The following is a 25,517-nucleotide window of genomic DNA, read 5'->3' on the forward strand; positions in this document are numbered from 1 at the left end:
TACTTGGCCCCATGGTCCACCCTTGCCAGGTGGCCAGACTGCCATACCCCACCCAAACCACCCCGCCCAACTGGAAGGTTGCAGCCCTTGCCAGAGCAAGGCCAGCCAAAGTGGGAAGGAGCACACAGCATGGGCTCGCCTGAAGAGAGGAGCCCAGGATGGGGGGGGTACACCTCCTAGCAAATTATTGGAACATACATGAGAAATGGCTGCATCCTGTCCTTGTGTGTAATCTGATCTGGCACAGAATGTAGGTGCTCCAGGTGTATCTGCTGGACTACTGACCTGAGGCAGGGACCAGGTACCCTCTAGTGCCCTCTGCTCCCCACCGCTCGGGCCTACCTGGCAGACAGTGCAGTGCCAGCAGGTCTCCATGTGGTGCTTGCACTCGTTGCCGGTGTAAACAAAGCAGTCCTTGCCCTCGGTGCGCAGCTCCACCAGTATGCACGTGGTGGACCACTGGACTTTTTGGAGTGGAAAGAACTACCAGAGCTCGTCCCTTGTGAGGATAAAGAAGGCAACTGATAGTCAGGATCAATGGTGTGAGGCAGGGAGCTGGCGCCAGGGCAGGTAATCAGAGGGATCGTGGAGAAGACAATCTGACTCTAGAACGAGAGCACTGCACTGGATCAACAGCAGCAAACAGGTGAGTGGAGCTAAATATCCACAAGGCTGGTGATTCTTGAGTTAGTTTACAACCATACAAGTCCTTACAATACAGCCCTTGCTTTTTCCTGCTCACAAACCTCCGGTCCTTTCTCTGAGAATGATTACAATGGGCCTAAAATCTACATCTTCTTATCTTCTCATTTAGTAATTCCTTCAAAAGAAGAACCATCTAGGTCAGGTAGAGTGCATGGACGGTGGACACTGCGCCTCAACAGGTCTACTCGAAAATGCGGCCCATAGTTCAATCTGAATCTGATCACAAGGAAACAAGTCAGATCCAAATTGAGGGATATTCTACAAAACAACTTTTGGCCTTGACTTTCAACAAAATGACCATGTTACGAAAGAAAAAGTCAGGAACTGAGACAGGGCACCTCAACTTGACACGTAATCCTTGGTTGGAGCATAAGGACCAGACCGTAGATAGTGGCACTCCGGGAAGTTTCCTGAGTGCAAAGCCCTAGTGTGGTTAAGCAGGGGAGGTCTTCTTCCTTAGAAAGAGCTTGCTGAGCTACAGATAAAGAAAATGTAGCAAAATGTTAGCAATTAGTGAATCTAGGGGAGGGAGACCGGAGGGGTTGTTATGGAACTTCTTATAAGTTTAAAATTCTAAAAAGTTGGTAGGGGTGGGAAAAATAAGCAAAATCTTCTTAGTCTTTGCTGTGGAAACAGCAAAAGTTTTGTTCAATGATGTCTGAAAAGACACAACCACCATTAATTCCCATAACCAGTAGTGGAAAGGCAACAACAGGAAGCTGGTATTGCACATCTATTTTACATTAATTAGTATATAACGGTAAATTCTATTAAACTGAAAAATGTAAAATGGTACCTTCAAGAGATCAGAAACTCGTGAGCAACCGCTGTGCTGCCCACTATAATTCTACCAGTTTCTCAGAGACTGAACATCTGTGCAAACTGTCAGTAACACTGGTAATATACTTGGACAGCAAGTGTTTGCATAAAACAAGAGTCTTTTTAAGATAAGACACATTTCTAGAAAAAGAATGTAGGGCAAGAGAGCACACTGAGTAGAGACACCTCTTGAACAGTTGCCAAAAGTTAAAAGCATCTAGGGAGGACTGTAACATGTATTTGACCTTATAATATTGGGTATAAGATTATGGCTCAAAGAAAGCGCTCATAAAACAAGGAAGAACATTTTGAAAAGGGGATGCCCGGGAAAACACAGAATCTAACAAATGGAGAATGCCTGTAACAACTCATTCAAAATAGAGGCAAATAAAACCATCTGGTGACTAAAAGAGAGCGAAATAAAAGAAATAGTAGCCTTTTCTCTTTCTACCACCAAATATAACTTCCTAAGAGCAGCCATTTTCACCTTTTTTAGCTGTATCTTCTGCTATTCATCTCCATCTTTCTAAAATTATGTTATTTCTCGACTTACCAATTTTAGGTAGAGCCTATAGATTACCTATTATGGTAGTTGAGAATTCACTTCTTTTTTTTTTTCCTCAAACAACAAATATTTCTCACAGTTCTGGAGGCTGGGAAGTCCAGGATCAAGGGGCCAACTGATTCAGTTTACAGAATTCTTTTTTTTTTTTTTAAGATTTTTTATTTATTTGACAGAGAGAGAGACACAGTGAGAGAGGGAATCCAAGCAGGGGGAGTGGGAGAGGGAGAAGCAGGCTTCCTGCTGAGCAGGGAGCCCAATTCGGGGCTCCATCCCAGGACCCCAGGATCATGACCTGAGCTGAAGGCAGATGCTTCGTGACTGAGCCACCCAGGTGCCCCGAGGATTTACTTCTGTACTTCCCTTTTTCCATTCTCAAAAAATTTTGTTAAAGCAATATTCAATGTTATATATCATTCTGATATGTAAATATTGTTCACTGTTGTGCAAAATAATGTACTTTGATGATAGTCCTTTCTGTAAACCCTCTGGTTTTCCTGCAAGTAATAATTGCCTCCTTTTTAAAATTTGCTTAAGTTTTTTCTGTACATAGCTCTGTTTTCCAAATGCTACTACCATTTATTTTTCCAAATCATCTAGCAATCTTTCCAAATGTTCCATCACATCAGATAGTCTATAAGTTCCATCTATTTTGCTTTTTGCCTTTGTCCCAAAGTCCACTGTCCTCCTACTCTAATATGAACCACTTGGCCCCTAAGCCTGGTGTGTAGTCGTTAAGATGGGCATTTCTTTGTCATTCTCCTGTGGCAGATCTCGTGTTTCCTAACTCCCACATCTATTGTTATAGCTTCTTAACAGTCTAGAGAATATGCTCTAGCTAGTTTAAGCCCAAAGAAAACTATTTGATTTGTGCAGTCATTGAAAAAGCTGAAGGAGGAATCTCTAGGTCAGGTTTTCAGGACCGGGGTCCCTGGGTGGCTCAGCGGGTTAAAGCCTCTCCCTTTGGCTCAGGTCGTGATCCCAGGGTCCTGGGATTGAGCCCCGCATCGGGCTCTCTGCTCAGCAGAAGGCCTGCTTCCCTTCCTCTCTCTGCCTGCCTCTCTGCCTACCTGTGATCTCTGTCTGTCAAATAAATAAATAAAATCTTAAAAAAAAAAAGTTTTCAGGACCTCTGCCAAAGTCATACCATAAAACTAGGTACTGTCGGACTCCGTCATGATGAGGGAGCTGCTGAATCAGGAAGCTGCTTCCACAATGGCTGGCACCAGAACCAGGTCACCTCTGCCACATCAAAGTTGCTGAATCTAAAGCTGCCTGCTAGCTCAGGAGGATCCCTGGAAATCAGGGATTTCCAGGTTAGCTGCCAGCGCTAGAACGCTGTCTCCTCTTTACAATCTATATCAGTCTCTATTCTCACAAGATTCAGTTCCAAGTCAAATTCTTTCAAAGTACATATGCTTGTCCCAATTCACATAATCTCAGTCTAGAACCTTAGATGCAACTTAAATCTAAATTGTAGGAGGAATGTCTTTCTGCTTTCCAACCGCTGCACTACGGGAAGGCATTCCAGGGCAAGGGTAACAACACAATAGGTGTTGTGCAAACCATTCCACTGTGTGTGCGATGGTCCTCCTGGTTACCCAACATCTACACTCACCATTCTTCCCATACCTAAACTTCCAACGACAATGTATTCCCACTTAATACAATGCACTGTACTTTGTACAAATGAAAACATCCTTACCAACTTTCAAAAAGAGGAGACCCAAAATCTCTGTCACTGCTTCCGTTTCTGGGTGATGCCCTTTCTTCCTATAGTTCAGTCTCAGACCTCTCTTGATAACCTATGACACGTGGACGAAATAAACTCACCTCTACCAACACACTTTGTATAAAAGCAGAGGAAAGAAAAAGGGAAAAAAGGAAAATTAGTCATTATGCAGATCTTCCATAATTTACAGTGGGGTTGTGTATGGATAAGCCCATAATTAAAAATATCCTGTGTAAAAAATGCATTTAATACACCTAACCTACCAAATATCATAGCTCAGACTAGTCTACCTTAAAAGTGCTCAGAACACTTACACAAGACTATAGTTGGGCAAAATCATTTAATGCAGAATCTATTTTTTAGACATCCTCATGTAATTTATTGAGTACTGTACTGAAAATGAAAATGGGTACAAAATCATTGTAAGCGTGCTGGTTTGCTCATGATTGTGTGGCTGACTGGGAGCTGGGCTCACTGCTGCTGCCCAGCATCACAAGAGAGTAGTATATTACATAGCAATGGCCTGGGAAGGATCAAAATTCAAAATCTGGAGTATGATTTCTACAGAATGTGTATTGCTCTAGCAGCAATGTCTTTATAGGTTGGTCAGTAAGAAATAAAAAGTCGGAGCTGCACACCCAGGTATGGCACATATTAACTCTAAAATGCAGACAATCCCACTAAATGTTGTGCCTTTTCTTCAAAGTAGAGTTTTAAGGTGTATCACTGTATCTTTCTCTTTGGAGGGAATATCCTGCTGTGACTCAAATAATTGGAATCTTAGAAACTTTACTGAGGTAGCAGGACTATGCATTTTTATGGGATTTGTTTACCATTCTGTGGCACACATGACATCTGTTTATCAAGATAATGAAGGTGTAGTACTGTTCACATTAGTAAAAGCAAGCTGCTTTTAGAGTTCTCAGCTTATTAAGATAGAAAAAAATGCATTTATAAATCAGTAGCTGAATATAAGATGTAGAATTATGTTGATTTGACCCAGTAAAGAGACCATAGGTACAATTGTCTACTCTTCTTCTTCTTCTTTTTTTAAGATTTTATTTATTTATTTGATGGAGAGATAGATCACAAGTAGGCAGAGAGACAGGCGGGAGTAGGGGGGATGCAGGCTCCCTACCGAGCAAAGAGCTCGATGCGGGGCTCGATCCCAGGACCCTGAGATCATGACCCGAGCCGAAGGCAGAGGCTTAACCCACTGAGCCACCCAGGTGCCCCAATTGTCTACTCCTCTTGATTAGGTTTATGACACCGGGACCTATCTGTCTTCAGCACAGGCCAAGGTCAAGTTCAATGGAGATAAGATGAGGACCACTACATCTTGTTTTTTCAAGTTTTTAAAAACATTTTAAAGCACTAATTTCAAGGATTCTCCTGGGAAGGGTATGCAGTATTGCTTTTGGTTTGGTATTTTGATCAGGAGGGGTGTTCTACTTGACCCTTTCTTCTATAATAGCCCTTACTACTTGACTGGAAGCTAAAGTTAGGATTTTTCCAGTTGCTGAGTATACTATTCCAATATACACTCTGGAATAATAGAAGTAATGAGAGAATGGGTTTGTAAATGTCAAGACCCATTGTGAGATGCACTGGAGCCCAACTCCATTTATGACCTGACCTTGTAAGGCAAACTCTACTGAGTGACCATTGTAATGTTCTACGTTCCCAGGGATTCATGGCAGCTCATAGCTATTGGTGTTCTATAATCCTTGAAGAGTATTCCTCTTTCCCCAGTGTACAGTTATAGTACAGTGTACACTACAGTACAGTGTACAGTAAATGACACAAGGTCTTTTGGAAAAAGCCAGGAGCTCCGCGTTTGAAACAGATTCATACTATGGTGAGGGGTTATGACTCAAATCAGGCTCTATGTACCAGACTTAAAATTTTTTGTTTGTTTGGCTGTTTGTTTGATTTGGTTTGGTTTGGTTATATAGGTCATGTAGAACCTTAGTGTGCTGCTCAGTTATTTAGTCCTAAAGACTACATGACCAATTAACGATTGCAGAAGATTCTCGAGAATATAGTGTGGCCCTCCAGTCCTGATGCCTATTACAGCAACCATGCCCATTTGCCTCTGTGGTTGAGTACTGCCCATTAGGCTTTGCCTCGCAGTTTAGAGAGTCCATTTAAATGGCAGCATTTCCTTCCTTCATTCCCAGCCTACAAGGACAGGACTTTAGCAACTCTCAAGAAGAGTCTTCTTTCCTTGAGCTTTAAACTTTGTATGCCCAAGTGAGGGAAATGTCCTTTGGAACCTCGCAAGAGGACATGGGGGTTGTTGCGCTGGTCACACATGATCAGTCCACTCTAAGATCCCCATATCTCTGAATGTTTAGATTTATTCTCCTGTATTAGCAATAGTCCTGGGATGGAGTTACCTCTTGAGGGTATTTTGGGATCCATGGAACCATTGGATATCACAGTGATTAGGGATGCTTTTAGCATTTGCTGGCAAGGGCCAGGGATAGTAAATCCTACAATTCATGGGACAGACTGACTCAACAAAGAATTGTACTGCATCCTGAATAACATTCAGTGGTCCTCCAGACGTTACGGTATGTGAAAAATTTCTTTATAATAATCTGAACCTAGAACCTAATCCTAGCTGATATATAAATGCAGAGTACTTTTTTTTTTTAAGGTTTTATTTATTTATTTGAGAAAGAGAGAGCATGAGAGGTGAGAAGGTCAGAGGGAGAAGCAGACTCCTTCCATAGCTGGGAGCCCGATGCAGGACTCGATCCCAAGACTCCGGGATCATGACCTGAGCTGAAGGCAGTTGCTTAACCAACTGAGCCACCCAGGTGCCCCCATAAACACAGAGTACTTTCACAAGATCTTAATAGACACTAAATTTCCTGGAAAACAAGAATTGTGTAACTAAAGATATTACTATATTGTTTTGTTTGGCACTTTACCAACACTGTTTCACCATTTTGGAAAAATGATATTGCTGACTACAGTACTGCTTGTGAACTTTTGTCTTCAAAAGAACACATCTGTATCAGTCTGCATCTGGAGCTATTGTAATCAAGGCAACTCTGAATATAGATCCAGACATAGGACTACTTTGCTGTGTCTTCTAGCAGAGCTGTGCCTAGGCATTCACATGTAGAAATGATGATACTTTCTTTTTATTTTCTTATCTCACAGTTAGAATATTATGTTGATTTAAAACATAACCTGTAAAAGAAAACAAAACATAATGTGTATATAATATAATACATTATGAACTATAATGAACTATAAATTTCATTTAAGAATAAATTTCATAATGAACTATAAATTTCATTCAAGAATAAAGGGGATTTTGGGGTGCCTGGGTGGCTCAGTGGGTTAAAGCCTCTGCCTTCGGCTCAGGTCATGATCCCAGGATCCTGGGATCAAGCCCCGCATCGGGCTCTCTGCTCAGCGGGGAGCCTGCTTCCCCCTCTCTCTCTGCCTGCCTCTCTGCCTACTTGTGATTTCTCAATAAATAAATAAATCAAATAAATAAATAAATAAATAAAATCTTTTAAAAAAAAGAATAAAGGGGATATTACCATAAAATTATCATAAAAAGGGGACATTGGGTCTAACAGGGTTGAGAATCACCGTTTCATATGAGACCAAGGAATTTCTGTTCTCTCAGTTTAACTCAGCACGGAACAGTGTTTAATCAAAGCCAACAATTAGAACTATTTTCAGCCACTTGAGTTAGCTCACTGATCCAGACTCTCTCATGGATACATGCCAGTTGATAAGTTCAGCCTAGTCTGAAGTTATGTTCCTGCCTCCTGATCTAACACCCTTAGAATTTATTACCACACATATTCACTGTTCAGGGTTTGGACAATGTAAATTAGCACATAGAAGCAGCCAGCCTGCCTGATGGTTTTTGACTCCTTGTGTGCACCAGCCTGACCTCCTCACTTATGGTTTATAGCGGCTGACATGACATCTGCTAAAGCCTTGTCTTTAAGAGACAATTCCTTCAAAGTCATCATAGGTGGTAACTTATGTTTTTTTAGCACCAGTCCTTGGACTACCAGTGTCCTTTCCTTTTCTCATTATGGTTTTCTGATACTGTTTCATAGAGGAGGTCTTCTTGCATTTTATGGAAGAGGACAAAAAAATGGAAATTTCTTTCTGAATAATGCTCTAGGATGATTTTCAGAACGATGTTCTGCTCCTTCTTCCCCACTGGATTGTGAATCAATAAATATTATAGAGAATCTATTATGTGCTAGACATTAGGGAGGTGTCCCTACTCCCATGACATGTTAAAGGTACTGTTCCCGTCCTCTTAATTCTGTAGAGCTTTTCATGGTCTTCACTTCTTTATGAAGTCAGATTTTTCCAGACTCTTCTGTCTTTGTCAATATCAGTGGCAGTTGAATGGATCCTTATCAATAACACTGACAATTGAATGGATCCTTTTATATGATTCTGGATTATATCCAAGTATCTGCTAATTCAATTTGAAGAGCATGTATCTACTATACATAAAACACTGTGCTAAGAGATATGGCAAATGATAGTAATAGCCAGCACGCACTGAATACTTAATAAGTGTTGATCACTTTTATTTTTATTTATTTATTTATTTTTGTTGATCACTTTTAAGTACTTTGCATGTATAACGTGTTTAGTCCTCAACCACTTTATGAGGTGTTGCTGTTAATACTCCCATTTTACAGATGAAGAAACTGAAGCATTAAGGGCTTAGAACCTTGCTCAAGGTCATATGCCAGTAATTAAATTAAACACAGATGATCCACATCCAGGGCCAATTCTCTTAACTACTTCCTTGTGGTAAGTAAGATACTAGGTTGAAAAATATGACTTGCTTCAAATAACTTGCCACCAAAGGGAGGCTTTGAAAATTACAATAACTTATTATTAGACTGAAAAAAAGGTCAACTAAGATTCTTTCTTTTTTTCTAAAGATTTTATTTATTTATTTGACAGTGAGAGAGGGAACACAAGCAGGGGGAGTGGGAGAGGGAGAAACAGGCTTCCAACTGAGAAGGGAGCCTGATGCGGGGCTCGATCCCAGGACCCTGGGATCATGACCTGAACGAAGACAGGCACTTAATAGCTGAGCCACCCAGGGACCCTCAACTAAGATTCTTGAAGTTTTTTAGAAGAGCTGACTCTGGTAACTTTTCTGTTGACTTTTTTCTTTTACTTTTTTTTTCCTCTAGGGATTCACTTGACCATTCATGAAATGGTATTTCTTTGCATTGACTTTTTGATCTGATTGCTTATCTTCCCTATGAAAATGGAGAATTTCTCGAAGGTAGGAACCATGTATTATTTATCCTTCTATCTTCAGCACCTAACATATAATAGAGGATCACTAAAAACAAGGACTAAATAAATTCTTATATTCAAAATAAATAGCAGTAATCATTCATACTCAGTATTTATTGAATACATTTCACTCAAGGGTGCAACAATATTTTAAATCCTTTGATTGAATAAGTCTCAGTAACATTTTTTTTTAATCTGCAATTTTATATTTGATGCTTCTATTTTTTTTCTTTTTCTTTTTTATTAACATATAATGTTTTATTACCATAACATAATATTAACATATAATATAATTAATTAACATATAATTTTATTAACATACAATAATAACATATGACACTCTTATAGAGTTAAACATTGTTATCCTGTTTCACAATCAAGGGCTTAATTGTCAAAAGGTCAAGTGGCTCCCAAGTTATAAAATCAGTAGAGGAAAAAACAGAATCTTACAGTTTCTTATTACAGAAAGATTCCCCCAAAGTTAAATGAATTCACATAAGAATACAAAAAAAATAAAAATAACAAAGATCTTTATCAAGACCCAAGCAATATTTGAGTAGAAAACACTAACTTAGGTTAACTTTGGGAGAAAGTTTTTGAAAAGCAGCTATAAAGATCATGTTCAGAAACTTCTTTCCATGCTATTTTTGTTTTCTACACATTATTTTAGTAATAAGGGCTATATCCTCCCATGAGATCTACAGGGCGGATATGAGATAAGCCACAGATGAGTTAACTTGTTTTGGCTTGAATAAGGAAATGTGGCTGCTCCAGATGCTTCCATGCTCCGAGCACATCAGATCTAGTAGGCAATAGAAACTGGACTAAGACTCAAAGAGGGGGGCCGTTTTAGCGAATAACAAAGTCTACTCCAGTGTTTCCCTAGACGAAGATTTTTTTTTAAAGGAAAATATTATTACAACATAGTTCTAGATTAGCTCTTCACAAACAAACCTCAACAAAGGATGATCCTAGGGTCTTGAATTTTTTTTAACTCTACAAAAGTTATTTTTACTCCTTATTCTGTTTCAGTGACAGCTTTCCCTACCTCTGTTCATGGTTTCACCATCCATCCATCAAACCAACCAAGCTGGAAACTTGCAATTTATTCTCCAGAGCACCTTCTCCCTCACCCTCACATGTCAGTGGTTTTCCACATCATGCCCATTTTCTTTTCTTTTTAAAGATTTATTTATTTGATAGAGAAAGCCCAGGTGGGAGAAGCAGAAGGAAAGGGAGAGAGAATCTCAAGCAGATGCCATGCTGAATGCGAGCCTGACATAGGTCTCGATTCCACGATGTGTAGATCACGACCCAAGCTGAAACCAAGAGTCAGCTACTCAACCCACTGCACCACCCAGGAGTCCCAATTTTCTACCTAGGTATATCTCTCTTGCCTCTTTTAAGGTCAAGCCTCTGTGGACTATATGACAGTCTCTTACGTGGTTTTCCTGCCTCCAGTCTTACCTCTTTCCAGTCGTTTTTCCTCCCCAGTTGATAAAGTTATTAACCTAGTAACCAACAATAGGTCACCCTTGCCTATGGATCAGAATACAACCTCCCTAGTAAGATATTTATACCCTCCCCAATCTTTATAATTCCTTATTTTTTTGTATTTCCTTGAAAACCATTATGCCAACTACAAGTTCCTTCTTGCCATCCCCAGACATCTCCAACATCTTGAGCCCTTTCATGCTTCAGTGTCCTTGCCATGATGTTTCCTTGGCCTGCAGAGTTCTCCTGTATTCATTCCCTGGGCCAACCTACTAGAAATCCCTCAAATCCCACCCTGTGAAGGATGTCTTGACTCTTCTATTTCATGAATCACTCTTATTTCAGACCCATGGCAGAAACTCCTGCTCCTCACTGACTCATCTTCTGATGTCCCACATTTCCCAGCCCGTTTCTAATGAGGTAGGGCCATGTGACTTCTGGTCAAAAAGCTAGAAGTGCAAGTGAAATATGCCACTTCTGGTCCAAGGCATGACCTTCCAACACTCTCTTCTCTTTTGGAAAACTAGGGGGTAGCTTTGACTCGATGGCAGAACCACAAGATGGAAATGGCCCAAACACACCACAATTGGGGGAGCTATTCTGGAAAGTCCTTTGAAACTGCATTAGAATTCATATAAGCAAGAAATAAATTTTTGTTGGTTAAGTCACTGAGATTTGGTGTTTATTCATTACCACCTGTCCAGACTAATTCAATGTTCTGCCTATCTCTGTTTAGCCTTTAATTATGCTAAATTTTGATAATGTGTTAATTATTTTGTTCCTATACCATGAACCCTCAAGGTCAGATGAAATGCCTGTTTTGCATCTAACACAGTGTTATGACCAAACGGAACTTGTTGAAAATTGAACTCACCATCTTCCAACTTTACCCCCAAACCTGTTCTCCTTTGGTATTTCTCATCTCAGCGCATGAAATCACCATTAATACAGTCACTTTAGGATCTGGAGTTACCTTTCTTATTGCCTTCTTAATCATCTTAAGAATACCTAGGAGAAACTTATCCTGCCTCCTAAGTATGCCTTGAATTTGCCATGTTTCTCCATCCCCTTTCCCCTCATTATCTAACTCTTATTGGGATGGTAGCCACCAGCTTCCTAAATGGCTCTTTTCTATTACTCCTTTGTGACTCATTTTTCATCTGCAATAAGAGGAAGATGTTTTAAAATTTACAAATATGATTATATAATTTTCATGTTTAAAAAAGACCAGATAGGGGCGCCTGGGTGGCTCAGTGGGTTAAGGCCTCTGCCTTAGGCTCAGGTCATGGTCCCAGAGTCCTGGGATTGAGCCCCGAGTTGGGCTCTCTGCTCAGCAGGGAGCCTGCTTCCTCCTCTCTCTCTGTGCCTGTCTCTTTGCCTACTTGTGATCTCTATCTGTCAGATAAATAAGTAAAATCTTTACAAAAATAAAAAATAAAAATAAAAATAAATAAATAAATAAGACCAGATACATGTGAGAAATATATTTTGGCCATCTGAATGACCAAACACATACATTCATACATACATTCATACATACATACATATAAATCACAATATCACACCTCCCCTTGGGTTTCAAGTGTGTTCAGGGAACAGCCCTGTCTTCCCTGTTTGCTGCTGTATTTCCAGCTTCTGACACACAACAGGCATTATTTGTTGAATAAGCAAATGAATGCATGGAAACTTGGAAACTAGTAGGTGCACAATAGGTGTTTCTTGAATAAACAGCCAACAGCTAGCTCATATATTCAAGCAAATATGAATTTCAATACTTTCTGAAATGTTTTATCCGTGCATATTTTAACATTCAGTGCTCTTTCTCTTATGTCAGCCCTTGTAACCTTTAACATTCTAACCCCTGGCTCATTTATTCACTCTTTTATTGGGGAAGCAGTTTCTTTGCATATAAATTCTTATACACCTATGTATCTGAGTTACATAATATTTAAAATTTTGTGTTATTTTTTAAACATGCTTCAGTAATTTTAACATTTATATGCATGTCTTCTCGACTGAATTATAAAATCACTTAGAATTAAAGCTATGAGCTCTGGGGGCACGTGGGTGGCTCAGTGGGTTAAAGCCTCTGCCTTCGGCTCAGGTCATGATCCCAGGGTCCTGGGATCAAGCCCTGAATCAGGCTCTTGGCTCAGCAGGGAGCCAGCTTCCCCTCCTTCTCTCTCTGCCTGCCTCTCTGCCTACTTGTGATCTCTGTCAAATAAATAAATAAATAATAAAATAAATAAATCTTTAAAGCTATGAGCCCTGTTTTGAAACTCTTGCCTCCTCTCACAACCTTAACCCTCCTGGTGCCTAGCCTTCTGCATAAGCAGATCACTCAGTTGAGTAATAGTAATTAAAGGATTGGCAAGAGTTAGCCTACGAGAGTGAGAGATGGATGGGAGAAATGCTCAGCAGAGAGATAATTGGAAAGGATTCCTGATTTTGCCTTAAGGTAGAAATGAACTTTGGGGCTGGCATCTAGAGCTTGGATCAGAGTTGTAGGTACCTTGTGTTCATTGTATTAGTTTTACTGGGCTCCTTGCATACATTTTTTCCAACTACTCAATTATGTTTAATGACCCCATGTTTTGTGTAAGACACCTTAAAAACAACCCATGGAGAAGAAGATTGTTTTTCTAAGATCCTTTTAAACATATTTAAAACTTATAAAAATCTAAAGTAGACTGCTTTTATTCATTACAAATTAGTTAATGTTAAGATCTAACTTATTTTTCCTTTTTTTTTTCTTACACCCTCTCACCTCTCATGAGTGTTAACATTTAAAATGAAGCAGAAACAAAAAAATCTTGGTCTTTAACATCAGGTGACCTGGAATATAAAAGACTCCTCTTGTATGAATGAAATCAGGCATAGGTACACATGTAAATTTAGCCTTTGTGTGTCTCTGGTCATGGCCTTGACTCTGCCTGTGCTGAGAAGGACTGACTCTTCTTGGCTGTTCTGACAAAGCAGCAGGAAACACAGTCTACTTTCTGTAGCTCCTGTGCTGCTGTTTCATTATATATCTCAGATGAGGGGATAAGACTGCTTAGGAAGGCACCCTGATGACCATGATTCTTCCAAGTGCTCAACTGGTATTGATACGATGTTTTCATAATGAGCTGTCCAAGATGGAAGCTCCAGAATAAAAAATATTCCGGTATTTGAAAATAATGTAAAGCTGTCCTGTTAATTAAAATGATCCTCTAGGGGCCCCTGGGTGGCTCAGTGGGTTAAAGCCTCTGTCTTTGGCTCAGGTCATGATCCCAGGGTCCTGGGATTGAGCCCCACATCGGGCTCTCTGCTCAGTAGGGAGCCTGCTTCCCCTCCTCTCTCTGCCTGCCTCTCTGCCTACTTGTGATCTCTGTCTGTCAAATAAATAAATAAAATCTTTAAAAAAAAAAAAAGTTAAAAAGGCCCCAGTTATCACTTTTATACCATCCTAGTGACTTTGCTTTTTAAATGAATGGACAACAATGTATAGTTTTTACTATGTGGCCACTGGTTTAAAAAATGCTGACTTTGTGTTTTCATTCAGTTTTGTGGGGGGAAAAGGGACTTGTATGTATAAAGGCGTTTCTTGCTACCCCAGAATCATGTTACTTGGCTAAGAGTGTAGGTACAGAACTGTTGGCAGACAGCCACCTTCTCGATGCGTCCTCACATGGTAGAGAGAGACAGAGAGAGGGAAAGTGAACTTGCTTTCTGGTGTCTCTTCTTATAAGGGCACTAATCTCATCAGACCACGGCCCCACCCTCATGACCTCATCTAATCCCAATTATTTCCCCGAAAGCCCCATCTCCAAGTACCATCATATTGGGAGTTAAGGCTTTAACATAAGAACTTTGGGGTCCACATTCAGCCCATAACAATTATTTAAAGCCTTCTTTTTCTTTTTTTTTTTTTAAGATTTTATTTATTTATTTGACAGACAGAGATCACAAGTAGGCAGAGAGGCAGGCAGAGAGAGGGGGGAAGCAGGCTCCTTGCTGAGCAGAGAACCCGATGTGGGGCTCGATCCCAGGACCTGGAGACCATGACCTGAGCCGAAGGCAGAGGCTTAACCCTCTGAGCCACCCAGGCGCCCCCCCCCCCCTTTTTTTCTTGAAGCATTTCTGGCTGTTGCCATGGTGCCAATTTCTGGAGCGTGTTACTTTTTTTTTTTTTTTTTTTTTACATTCTGCTGGTTTTTCTGACTTTAACAATTTGCTTTGACCTTCATTTCATGACATACTGGGAAGACTTCTTTGGAAGTGGTTATTTTCTTTTTCTGTTTAGGAAGCCATAGGAAATATTTTTGCCTATTTGTCTTATGTAGTGATTATATTTATTCCTGGTTTATAGCCAGTTCAGACTGTCCTTTCTGCAACTCATTCCAGAATAAATGATCAGTGCTTCCATGAGCACAAACGTTCACATGCTATTAAAAACAAAACAAGGGTATCTTATGCCTTATGTTCTACTGACATGCGTGCAATGGACATCCAAAAGATCATCCAGAACGTTGAAAGAAAATGTCTTTCCTGCATTCAGTTAAGACTGATGTCAAATTACTTCCTGGAATGACTTTTCTGTAAAATCAGTTTGAGTCAGTATCCATTCTTGCTTTGGAAAAGCATATCCTGTGTCATTAGCAAATAAGTATAGTGAATACTCCCCAAAGATCAAAGGGGAAATGTTAGTAGAAAATAATATTACTTCAGTCAAATTTGATTAGAGAAAAGATTTAAAGCCCTATGCCTAAAATGGCGGCACACGAAAAGGAAGTGCAAGACTTCAGTTACTGTATAATTTACTGGACAGTTTGAAAAATGTAATTTGTGGGAAGAAGATTGTTTGGCTTTGCTGTCATTAAGCTTAGTGGGTTATTAGGTGACCCTGCCTCTGGACTTGGAAGAAAATGGACCCTTTTTCCCTTCGTGTGGAACTAACACTGAATAAGCCTTGTCACTACAGCATATTTGTGAAGTCCTTGAGTGGTTTAACATTAACGTTTAACTTCTAAACTTTAATAATTCAGGTTACAACGGTGGAAAAAATAACCTGTGTGCATAACTTAAATTGAAGCTTTCTTTCCCTCAGCCGACGTCAGCTGTAATATTCATTGCTTTTTGTTTATAGAATTCAAACTAAAAATATATCTTTTATTCTTGCATAGTTGATTTTTGTCCTAAACATTATTATTTGCAGGTTATTTGTATTATGCCTATAAATTATATTTAAAAATTGGAAAGAACTTTGTGAAGACCTTATTTATGAGCCAATTACCCATTCAGAAATAAATGTCTCGTCATTCCTGACATAATTACCAAACCTAGGTGAATGTTAATTTGATATATATGTGAACTGATGTGTCTTACACTGGCTGTGTCTTTGCTATTGTTTTTTGTTAAGTTTTTATTCAAGTTCCACTTAGTTAACATACAGTATTATGTTAGTTTCAGACGTACAATACAGTGATTTAACACTTTCATACAACACCCAGTGCCCATCACAGGTGCCCTTCTTAATCCCCATTTCCTATTTCACCCATCACTTCCCCCATAACCATTAGTTTGTTCTCTAGAGTTAAGAGTCTGTTTCTTGGTTCACCTCCCTCTCTCTCTCTTTTTTCTCCCTTTGCTCATTGTTTGAGATTTTTAAATTCCACATATGAGTGACATCACATGGTAGTTGTCTTTATCAGACTGACTTATTTCACTTGGAATTGTTCTCTCTAGCTTCATCCATGTCCTTGCAAGTGGCAAGATTTTGTTCTTTTTTATGGCTGAGTAATATCCCATCATATATATACACACACATATATCATCTTGATCCATTCATCCACTGATGGACACTTGGACTGTTTCCATAATTTGGGTATTGTGGTAATGCTGCTATAAACATCCAGGTTCATTTATCTCTTTGAATTTGTATTTTTTTATTCTTTGGGTAAATGCCTAGTGGCACGATGGCTGGATCGTAGGGTATTTCTACTTCTAACGTTTTGAAGAACTTCCATACTGTTTTCCAGAATGGCTACACCAGTTTGCATTTCTACCAACAGTGTAAGAGGGTTCCCCTTTCTGCACATCCTCGCCATCACCTGTTGTTTCTTGTGTTGTTGATTTGAGCCAATCGGACAGGTGCGAGGTGGTATCTCCTTGTAATTTTGATTTGAATTTCCCTGATGATCAGTGATGTTGAGCATCTTTTCATGTGTCTGCTGACCATTTGGATGTCTTCTTTGGAAAAATGACTATTTATGCCTTCTGACTGGCTGTGTCTTCGATAAGTTGGTATAATTTGGGAAGCAGTATTATATAACAGTGAAGACAAAGACTCTGCAGCCAGACTCTCTATGTTTTAGTCTCAGCTCTGTCACTTACTAGCTTTGTGATCTTCAGTATGTGACTGAGCCATCCCTATGAAATGGAATGATAGTAAAAAGATCTACTTACAGAGTTATTGCAAAAATTAAATGGGGGGGGGCGCCTGGGTGGTTCAGTCATTAAGTGTCTGCCTTCGGCTCGGGCCTTGATCCCAGAGTCCTGGGATAGAGCCCTGCATCGGGCTCCCTGCTCAGCGGGAGGCCTGCTTCTCCCTCTCTCACTCCCCCTGCTTGTGTTCCCTCTCTCTCGCTGTGTCTCTCTCTGTTAAATAAATAAATAAAATCTTTTTAAAAAATTAAATGGGTTAATATGCACTGAGCACTTAAAATGTCATTGTTTCCTGGGAGACTCCAAATAAGCTCGTTATTATTATCCACAGTGCTTAGGAGCATTGAGTAGGGTAAGACATTCAGACTTTGAATCCAGGCTCCACTACCAGCTGAATAACCTTAGCCAAGTTACTTAATATCACAGTGCCTTCATTTCTTCATCTGAAAATAGGGATAATAATAGACACGAGAACTAATTGAAATAATAAAGGAAAAACGATTAGAAGACTTCCGTGGCACATAGTAGGTACTGAGTAAATATTAGCAATGGATATAATAATCCTATTATGGAGAGTAAATTATATTCATGCTTTCTAAATATCAAGTGAAATATGGTATCAAATGAAAAATGCTATATCCTGTTTTACCAGTCTTGAGAAGAACTTAAGATCACATATTTTTAGTAGTAATATGACTCCAAACATCTATCCTGCTTATTATGAAAACATCTTTCCTTTTCTATGTCCCTGTGTCATGGTAAATGCAGGAATCCAGGGGTTGTTACTTAGCCTCAAGTGGTCAGTATTGAAAGGCCATTGCTGCTCCTGCAATATAACCTCAGCATACTGGGTCAGAGAGGTGCTGGTGCCCGCCCTCCTTTTCAACTTGCTGAAGCCACAGAGTCTTTTTTCTCACCTTCCTAATGTACAGCTAAGGGGAGACTCCATGATCCAAGCAAGACCATTACAATAATTAAGAGTCCATTTCCTAAGGTCTCAGTTATTCAATTTTAAATAACAGATATAACAAACAGTATAATAACAAAGATAACTAGAAAATCTCCAAATGTTTGGAAATTAAGCAACACACATTTAATAACCTATGGGCCAAAGTAGACTTTGAAGAGAAATTGGAAAATATTTTGAATTGAATCATAGTAATCATGGTGTGGCACATCAAAACACATGGAATGTAGCTAAAGTGCTCTTTAGAGGGAAATTTGTGCCTTAAACACACATATTATGGGGAAAATGGCTGAAATAAGTATCTGAGATTTTACTCAAGAAATTAGGTTATCAAACTCAAATTTGAAGGAAGAAGATATAATAAAAAGCAGAAATGAGCAACATAGTAAACAAATAATAAAGAAAAATTAAAAAGCTAGAAGCTGGTAATTTGTAACAATTATTTAAACTGATAAAACTAGTAAATAAAAAGAAAAAAATACCAGTTTTAGGAACAAAGTTCCTGCCATCATTAAAAAGAGAATAAGAGGTTATTATAAGTAACTTTACGCCAATAAATTTGAAATTTAGATGAGGTTGACAAATTCCTGGAAAAATACAAGTTAGTAAAACTGACTATAGAAGAAATAGAACATTTAATAGTTCTATATTTACTTTAAAAATGGAATCTGTTAGGGGCACCTGGGTGGCTCAGTGGGGTAAGCCTCTGCCTTCGGCTCTTGAGTTCTGGGCAAGGACCATAACAATTACATCCAGAAAACACTGTACAGCTGTATTAGGACAGCATCCCCAAAAATCTTGCTCTGGATGCTTGGGTGGCTCAGTCGGTTAGGCATGTGCCCTTGGCTCAGGTCATGATCCCAGAGTCCTGGGATCAGGTTCCTGCATCAGACTCCTTGCCCACCAGGGAACCTGCTTTTCCCTCTGAGTGCTGCTCCCCCTGCTTTTGGTCTCTATTTCTCACAAATAAATAAATAAATAAAATCTTAAAAAAAAAAAAGTCTTGCTCAAAAACATGAACTTCGAATTATAAACAATATAATTTTCAGGCCTATCCTCCAAGAAAAAGAGAAAAAAACTATTGCAATATATATCTAAGTATTTGAATAAGGCCATCAAATGTTGGGAAAAAACTACTAATAATAATAACTTTGGTTTTGAAAGGAATATCCTTTCTTTTTCTTTTAGGGTTGATTTTTTAAAATTGCAGTATAATTGACATTAACATTTTATTAGTTTCAGGTGTACAACATAATGATTTGATATTTGTATATACTGCAAAATGGTCACCACAGGGAATGCAAGCTGGTGCAGTTACTCTGGAAAACAGCATGGCGGTTCCTCAAAAAACTGAAAATAGAGCTACCCTATGACCCAGCAATTGCACTACTGGGTATTTACCCTAAAGATACAAACGTAGTGATGCGAAGGGGCACATGCACCCGAATGTTTAAAGCAGCAATGTCCACAATCGCTAAACTATGGAAAGAACCTAGATGTCCATCAACAGATGAATGGATAAAGAAGACGTGGTATATATATACAATGGAATACTATGCAGCTATCAAAAGAAGTGAAATTTTGCCATTTGTGACGACGTGGATGGAAACAGGGGTATTATGCTTAGCGAAATAAGTCAATCAGAGAAAGACAATTATCATATGATCTCCCCGATATGAGGAAGTTGAGAGGCAACGTGGTGGGTTTGGGGGGTAGGAAAAGAGTAAATGAAACAAGATGGGATCAGGAGGGAGACAAACCATAAGAGACTCTTAATCTCACAAAACAAACTGAGGGTTGCTGGGGTGGGGGGTAGGGAGAGGGTGGTTGGGTTATGGACATTGGATATGCTATGGTGAGTGCTGTGAAGTGTGTAAACCTGGTGATTCACAGACCTGTACCCCTGGGGCTAATAATACATTATATGTTAATATAAAAAGAAGACTAGTCTTCTGGGGAAAAAAAATGGTCACCACAATATATCTAGTTAACATCCATCACCATTCATAGAGAACCTTTTTTTCCTTGTGATGAGAACTTTTAAGACCTACTCTCCTAGCAACTTTCAAATATGTGATACAATATGATTAACTACACTCAATGCTGTACCCTTTCTGACTGTATTTAACCATTCAGGGTCAACAACTTACTAAGGATATTCTGAATTCCCATCATAAAATCATGTCATCTGTATGTAAAAGATTCTTTCTCTCTCTGTTCTATACAGTTGGATGCAGTCCACATCTGGTTAGCAGAATAGTAAAATTTTTGAAATGTGAAGTTCTTTCTTCCTTTGATGGGAAGATTTTGGGTTGGGGAGGGGTTGCACTTTGCTCCTCATTTTGGGAAATACTTCCTTTTTTATTGTCTTTGTAATAAAGTTTGAATTTAAATTTTATGAATTATGGTATGTGTCCTTTCCTCTTCCTTTTAAAACTAGCATCACAATAGAAAGATGGTTTAAATTGGGTACATGTTGCTGGGTGGGAAGGAAGGGCTTTACCTCATACGAGAGGAATCCTGTCTTTACCTGAGCATGGCCACAGAAGATATCTTATCTTGTTATGCTTGGACTTGTACCAAAGACCCAGGAAGGATCTATAAACCTATCACAAAGGATCATGTGTAGTTAGTATAACTCTGAAGAGGGATACTGTTAATTCTCTTCCAGTATCACATTAATTTTCATCTAATTTAGAATTCCCATTTGATAACCTAAAAACCTTGGAAGTTCAAGACAGCTCTTCCTTTACAGTGGACCATGACCTTTACACAACAGAAAAGGAAACAGTACTGGATATGGAGCCAGAAAGTGCAGTCTCCAGGTGATCTCGCTGCTTGCTGGAGATTACTTAATTCTCTTTGAGTCTTATATTCCTCCACTCAACAGGTTAATATCCCCTGCTTCAGAGTTATTACATTTTGAAACACATAAGACAGAAGGCAAATATAGGCTAACATCATTATATTAGTAGTAACTGTTATCTTTAGATTACATTCTACATATAAAAGATAAAGCATATAGTATAGTAGTGCTTAAGCTTGGGAAAAATAAAGGGAAGTGAAGTCAGCCAAAACTAAGGAATGGGAAAATGGACACACTGGTAATTACAGAAGATTTTTTTTTTAAAGATTTTATTTATTTATTTGACAGAGAGAGATCACAAGCAGGCAGAGAGGCAGGCAGAGAGAAAGGAGGAAGCAGGCTCCCTGCTGAGCAGAGAGCCCGATGTGGGGCTCGTTCCCAGGACCCCGAGATCATGACCTGAGCCGAAAGCAGTGGCTTAACCCACTGAGCCACCCAGGCGCCCCAGAAGATTTTTTTTTTAAGATTTTATTTATTTATTTGACAAAGAGAGAGATCACAAGTAGACAGGCAGGCAAAGAGAGATAGGGAAGCAGGCTCCCTGCTGAGCAGAGAGCCCCATGTGGGGCTTGATACCAGGACCCTGAGATCATGACCTGAGCCGAAGACAGAGGCTTAACTCACTGAGCCACCCAGGCACCCTGGGAAGATTTTTTTTAAAAGGACAAAGTTTCGATGTTAAAAGGTCAATATAACCCTTTAAGCTATTTTTTCTAACTATATCAAACATTCTCAATTTGGATGTAGTAGACATCTGTTGTATTTTCCTACCTTGTAACCTGCCCCCTTCTGGCAACAGCAATCGAGAAATTTCCTTGAAGAACTGCTTTTCCCAAACTCCCTGGCTTTTGGGTGGGCTGCTTTAATGTTACTCTATTCAACTGGTTAGGGGTGGGTATGCCCAGGGATTTGCAGGTGACCCAAGCTAGGAAAATCAGCATCCTTCCTTGAAATTGTTTAGATAGATCCTGATAGGGAGAAATTTTCTTTTTTCTTTCTTTTTTTTTTTTTAAAGATTTTATTTATTTGACAGAGAGAGAGATCACAAGTAGGCAGAGAGACAGGCAGTAGGGGGGAGCAGGCTCCCTGCTGAGCGGAGAGCCCGGTGCGGGGCTCGATCCCAGGACCCTGAGATCATGACCTGAGCCAAAGGGAGAGGCTTAACCCACTGAGCCACCCAGGCGCCCCGGGAGAAATTTTCTTTTCTCTGGAGTTCTAAGTGGGATTTTTTTTAAAAGTTTGGAACTCTTTTGTCTGTATAATAAATAACTACATCCTCTCATTCTACCTTTCTTGCTGTCCTGGTGGTTGAGCACTAAAAGCATTTTTTTAAGGGATCTGAAACCATTTCTCCCACACCTTCATGTTTTTCTTCTAAACACCATATCTGTTTACTAGATAATGCACTTTGTAAGCAGTTAAGAACATGTATTATTAGGGGCTCCTGGGTGGCTCAGTTGTTAAGCATCTGCATTAGGCTCAGGTCATGATCCCAGACTCCTGGGATCAGCCCCGCATCAGGCTCCCTGCTCGGCAGGAAGCCTGCTTCTCCCTCTCCCACTCCCCTGCTTCTGTTCCCTCTCTTGCTGTGGCTCTGTCAAATGAACAAATAAAATCTTAAAAAAAAAAAAGTATTATTAAAGGGCCACAGACTTAAGAAAAAAAAAAAAAGGTTAACTTGGGGTGCCTGGGTACTCAGTCAGTTAAGCTCTTAATTTCTGCTCAGGTCATGATCTTGGGGTTGTGAGATTCAGTCCTGGGATGCACTCCCTTATGGACCTGGAGCCTGCTTAGGACTCTCTCTCTCCCCCCTTTGCCTCTCCCTTCTCCCCCAGAAAAAAAAACCCAACAGGGTAACCTGAACTAAAAGAAAATCTCATACATTTTCACTTTTTATTTAAAAAATACCAAGTCTATTTAGTAAACAGTAAAATCTCCAGGTACCTAAAATACTTAATTTGATGTCACAAAATATCTAATTAGCATTTAAGTTTTCCAAATCGCTTTAAAAATTTTTGTTTTAACCTTTGTTTTGTTTGATTCAGGATTCAAACGATGGAGAAAATTTTGTTCTGTTTTATTTTTTTTTAATCAAGCACATGGCCTGGGCCTAGTTACATCTCACCTCTCTCCGAAATAGGTATTTCCTTGTCACATGCCGATAAATAAGAGAATTTAGAAATTAATTCAGTCTCTTTAGGTGCTTTACAAATATCAGATGAGGTTCTGGTAATGAAATTATGCAGCAGAAGTAACAGTTTAAAGTTACCCTTGGGGGCGCCTGGGTGGCTCAGTGGGTTAAGCCGCTGCCTTCGGCTCAGGTCATGATCTCAGGGTCCTGGGATCGAGTCCCACATTGGGCTCTCTGCTCAGCAAGAAGCCTGCTTCCCTCTCTCTCTCTCTCCGCCTGCCTCTCCGTCTACTTGTGATCTCTCTCTGTCAAATAAATAAATAAAAAAAATCTTAAAAAAAAAAATAAAGTTACCCTTGGACATTAGAATCCAAAAGGGAGCAGTGACAGCAAACATTTATTTTGATTTTGCAAACTCTGGTGTTTCCTTACCTTTATCTGTTTTGCCTTTGGTAGAAAACAAAAGGAACCCCCCGTTTGATTTGCCAATACTTAATAAAATATTGAAAATTTTAAGGGCACATGCATTAATGTATGTACTTAAACGTTTATTAAAAATACCTGTAGTTTTACTGACAACTAACATTCTTATTTTTGTCCTACATGCTTTGTTCTCAAGTACAATGAAAGACGGAGAGAAAATATCATCCTCTCTAGGTATAAATGAATGTATTTATTTTGCTTCAACTCAAATACGAAAGAATTAATATAAAGTCCCACAACTTTCTTCTTCCAACGTGGAGGTGCCAAAGGATGAGTTGAGAGACGTTTAGTCATGCATCAACTTCACCCATTTCATCAAATAAACGAATGATACAAGTGATCCACGTGCCTGCTAAGCAAACTCACCATCCTGGCAAGACCCCACCCCTGACAACCAGACCATTAGCCTTGAAGTCCTTCTGGAGTTAACACTGACCCCAGCCACAGCGAGCCAACATTTACTTTATTATTTCAGATCCCCACTGTCTTAACGGAACTACTGAATCCAAAACCAGGTATAGGGTTTGTTCCTTTTTGCGGGGTGGGGTTTTCTCCCGCAGGGCGGGGGAAAACATTTATTATTCTCACTTTACTATTAGGATCTGGAAAAGTTAAAAAAGTATCTGTCTCCTGAGTATCCAGCAGTTGCAAGCACTTTGCCTGGGGATTCCGAATGTGTGAAGACCACCGACCCTGGGTGGTCCACTTGTACAGCACCCTCCTTTCCCGGTCCCTGCCTGTCCTATCAGCACTGGGTAAGTGCCCAGGTTCTGATCTGGGACTAAACCTCATGATCTTCTGGCTCAGGTTCTCTGAACTGAGTCATCCTGGCACGGAGAATATTCCGTGACTCAGCAGGCCCGAAAAGGAGGATGTCAGATCCAGATAATTTCGAGTCTTTTAAAGGCAAGATGGGGAACATAAACAACACAGTGGAAGAATTTCGCAGTGGGTCTGCCTACCCAAGGGAAAAATGTCATTCCATTCCCAGCCCTTTCACTTCCTTCTCGGCCCCTGTGAAACAACGGCTACACTTTTAATTTAGAGGCAGGAAATGGCTTCAGAAAATTCATTTTTGATGCTAAGACCAAGGCCCTTAATTCTCCAGCGATCTTGTGGGTCCCCTGGACACCCCGGGACCACTCCTTGGAAAAGGCTGGAGCCCCGCCCCGCGCAGCAGGGGGCATTCCCGCGGCGGCCGGCGGGCAGCTCCCACCGTCCGGTCCCTCGAGTCCCGGTCCCGGGGCGCGGCCGGCTGGACGCCACGACCGACACCTGGTGCGGCGGAGATCTGCGCCGCCGCGGCCCGAGTTGGCGCGGGGCCCAAAGGCGTTTTCCAAGTTACCTCACCGACCCGGCGTCCCCCCTTTAAGGCTCCCTCCATTACCCCTTCCCCCAACCGGGCTCTCCGGGGACGCAGAGCCAGCCGACCCTGACGTCCAACTCCCGCAGGGCGCTGGCTCTCCTCGACCTCCCCTTCCGTCCCGGCATGCACCGCCCCGCAGCCCCTCCTCTCCCCTCCTCCCCCTCCCCCGCTCTCTCTCCACCCCCCCCTTCCCCCTCCCATTCCTCGCTCTCCCTCCCCTTCCCTCCTCCCCTTCCCTCGCTCCCCGCCCACCCCTGGCGCCCCTCCAAGGCCCCTCCCGCGCCGATCCCGCGCCGCGGGCCGGAGCGCGAGATGCCGCCGCCCCCGCCGCCGCCGCGAGTTGCCCGGGCGGACGCGCAGTCCGAGGCACGAGGAGGGCGGGGGACCAGCTACCGGGCCCGCGGGAGTTGTTGAGAGGAGGCCGGGGTTGGGCTTTCTCCTCCGCCAGACCCCACCCCACCCTGCCGACCCCACCCCCTGCTCCTTCCTCCCCGGGGGCGCGCTCTCGGGCCCGCGCTCGGAAGTCGGGGGTCGGCGCCGAGTGCGGGCTGTGTCCCGGGTGGGTGAGGGAGGTGCGGAGGCGGCGAGCCGGGCAGTGGTCCGCGAGCCGTGCGGTCCTCGCCAGCGGCGCCCACTGGCCCGTCTCTCCA

General features: G+C 40.9%; 1 long non-coding RNA gene across 1 annotated transcript; it reads left to right on the forward strand.

Annotated features, from left to right (window-relative positions):
* The first annotated feature begins 7,352 nt into the window (after window positions 1–7,352).
* Window positions 7,353–19,307, forward strand: LOC125086450 (uncharacterized). The gene is made up of 3 exons (XR_007123200.1): window positions 7,353–8,633; window positions 9,026–9,120; window positions 19,258–19,307. It is a non-coding gene; the product is annotated as an uncharacterized LOC125086450 (long non-coding RNA).
* Window positions 19,308–25,517: the final 6,210 nt, after the last annotated feature.

The sequence above is a fragment of the Lutra lutra genome, chromosome 15 (genome assembly GCF_902655055.1).
Source record: "Lutra lutra chromosome 15, mLutLut1.2, whole genome shotgun sequence".
NCBI classification, from domain to species: Eukaryota; Metazoa; Chordata; class Mammalia; order Carnivora; family Mustelidae; genus Lutra; species Lutra lutra.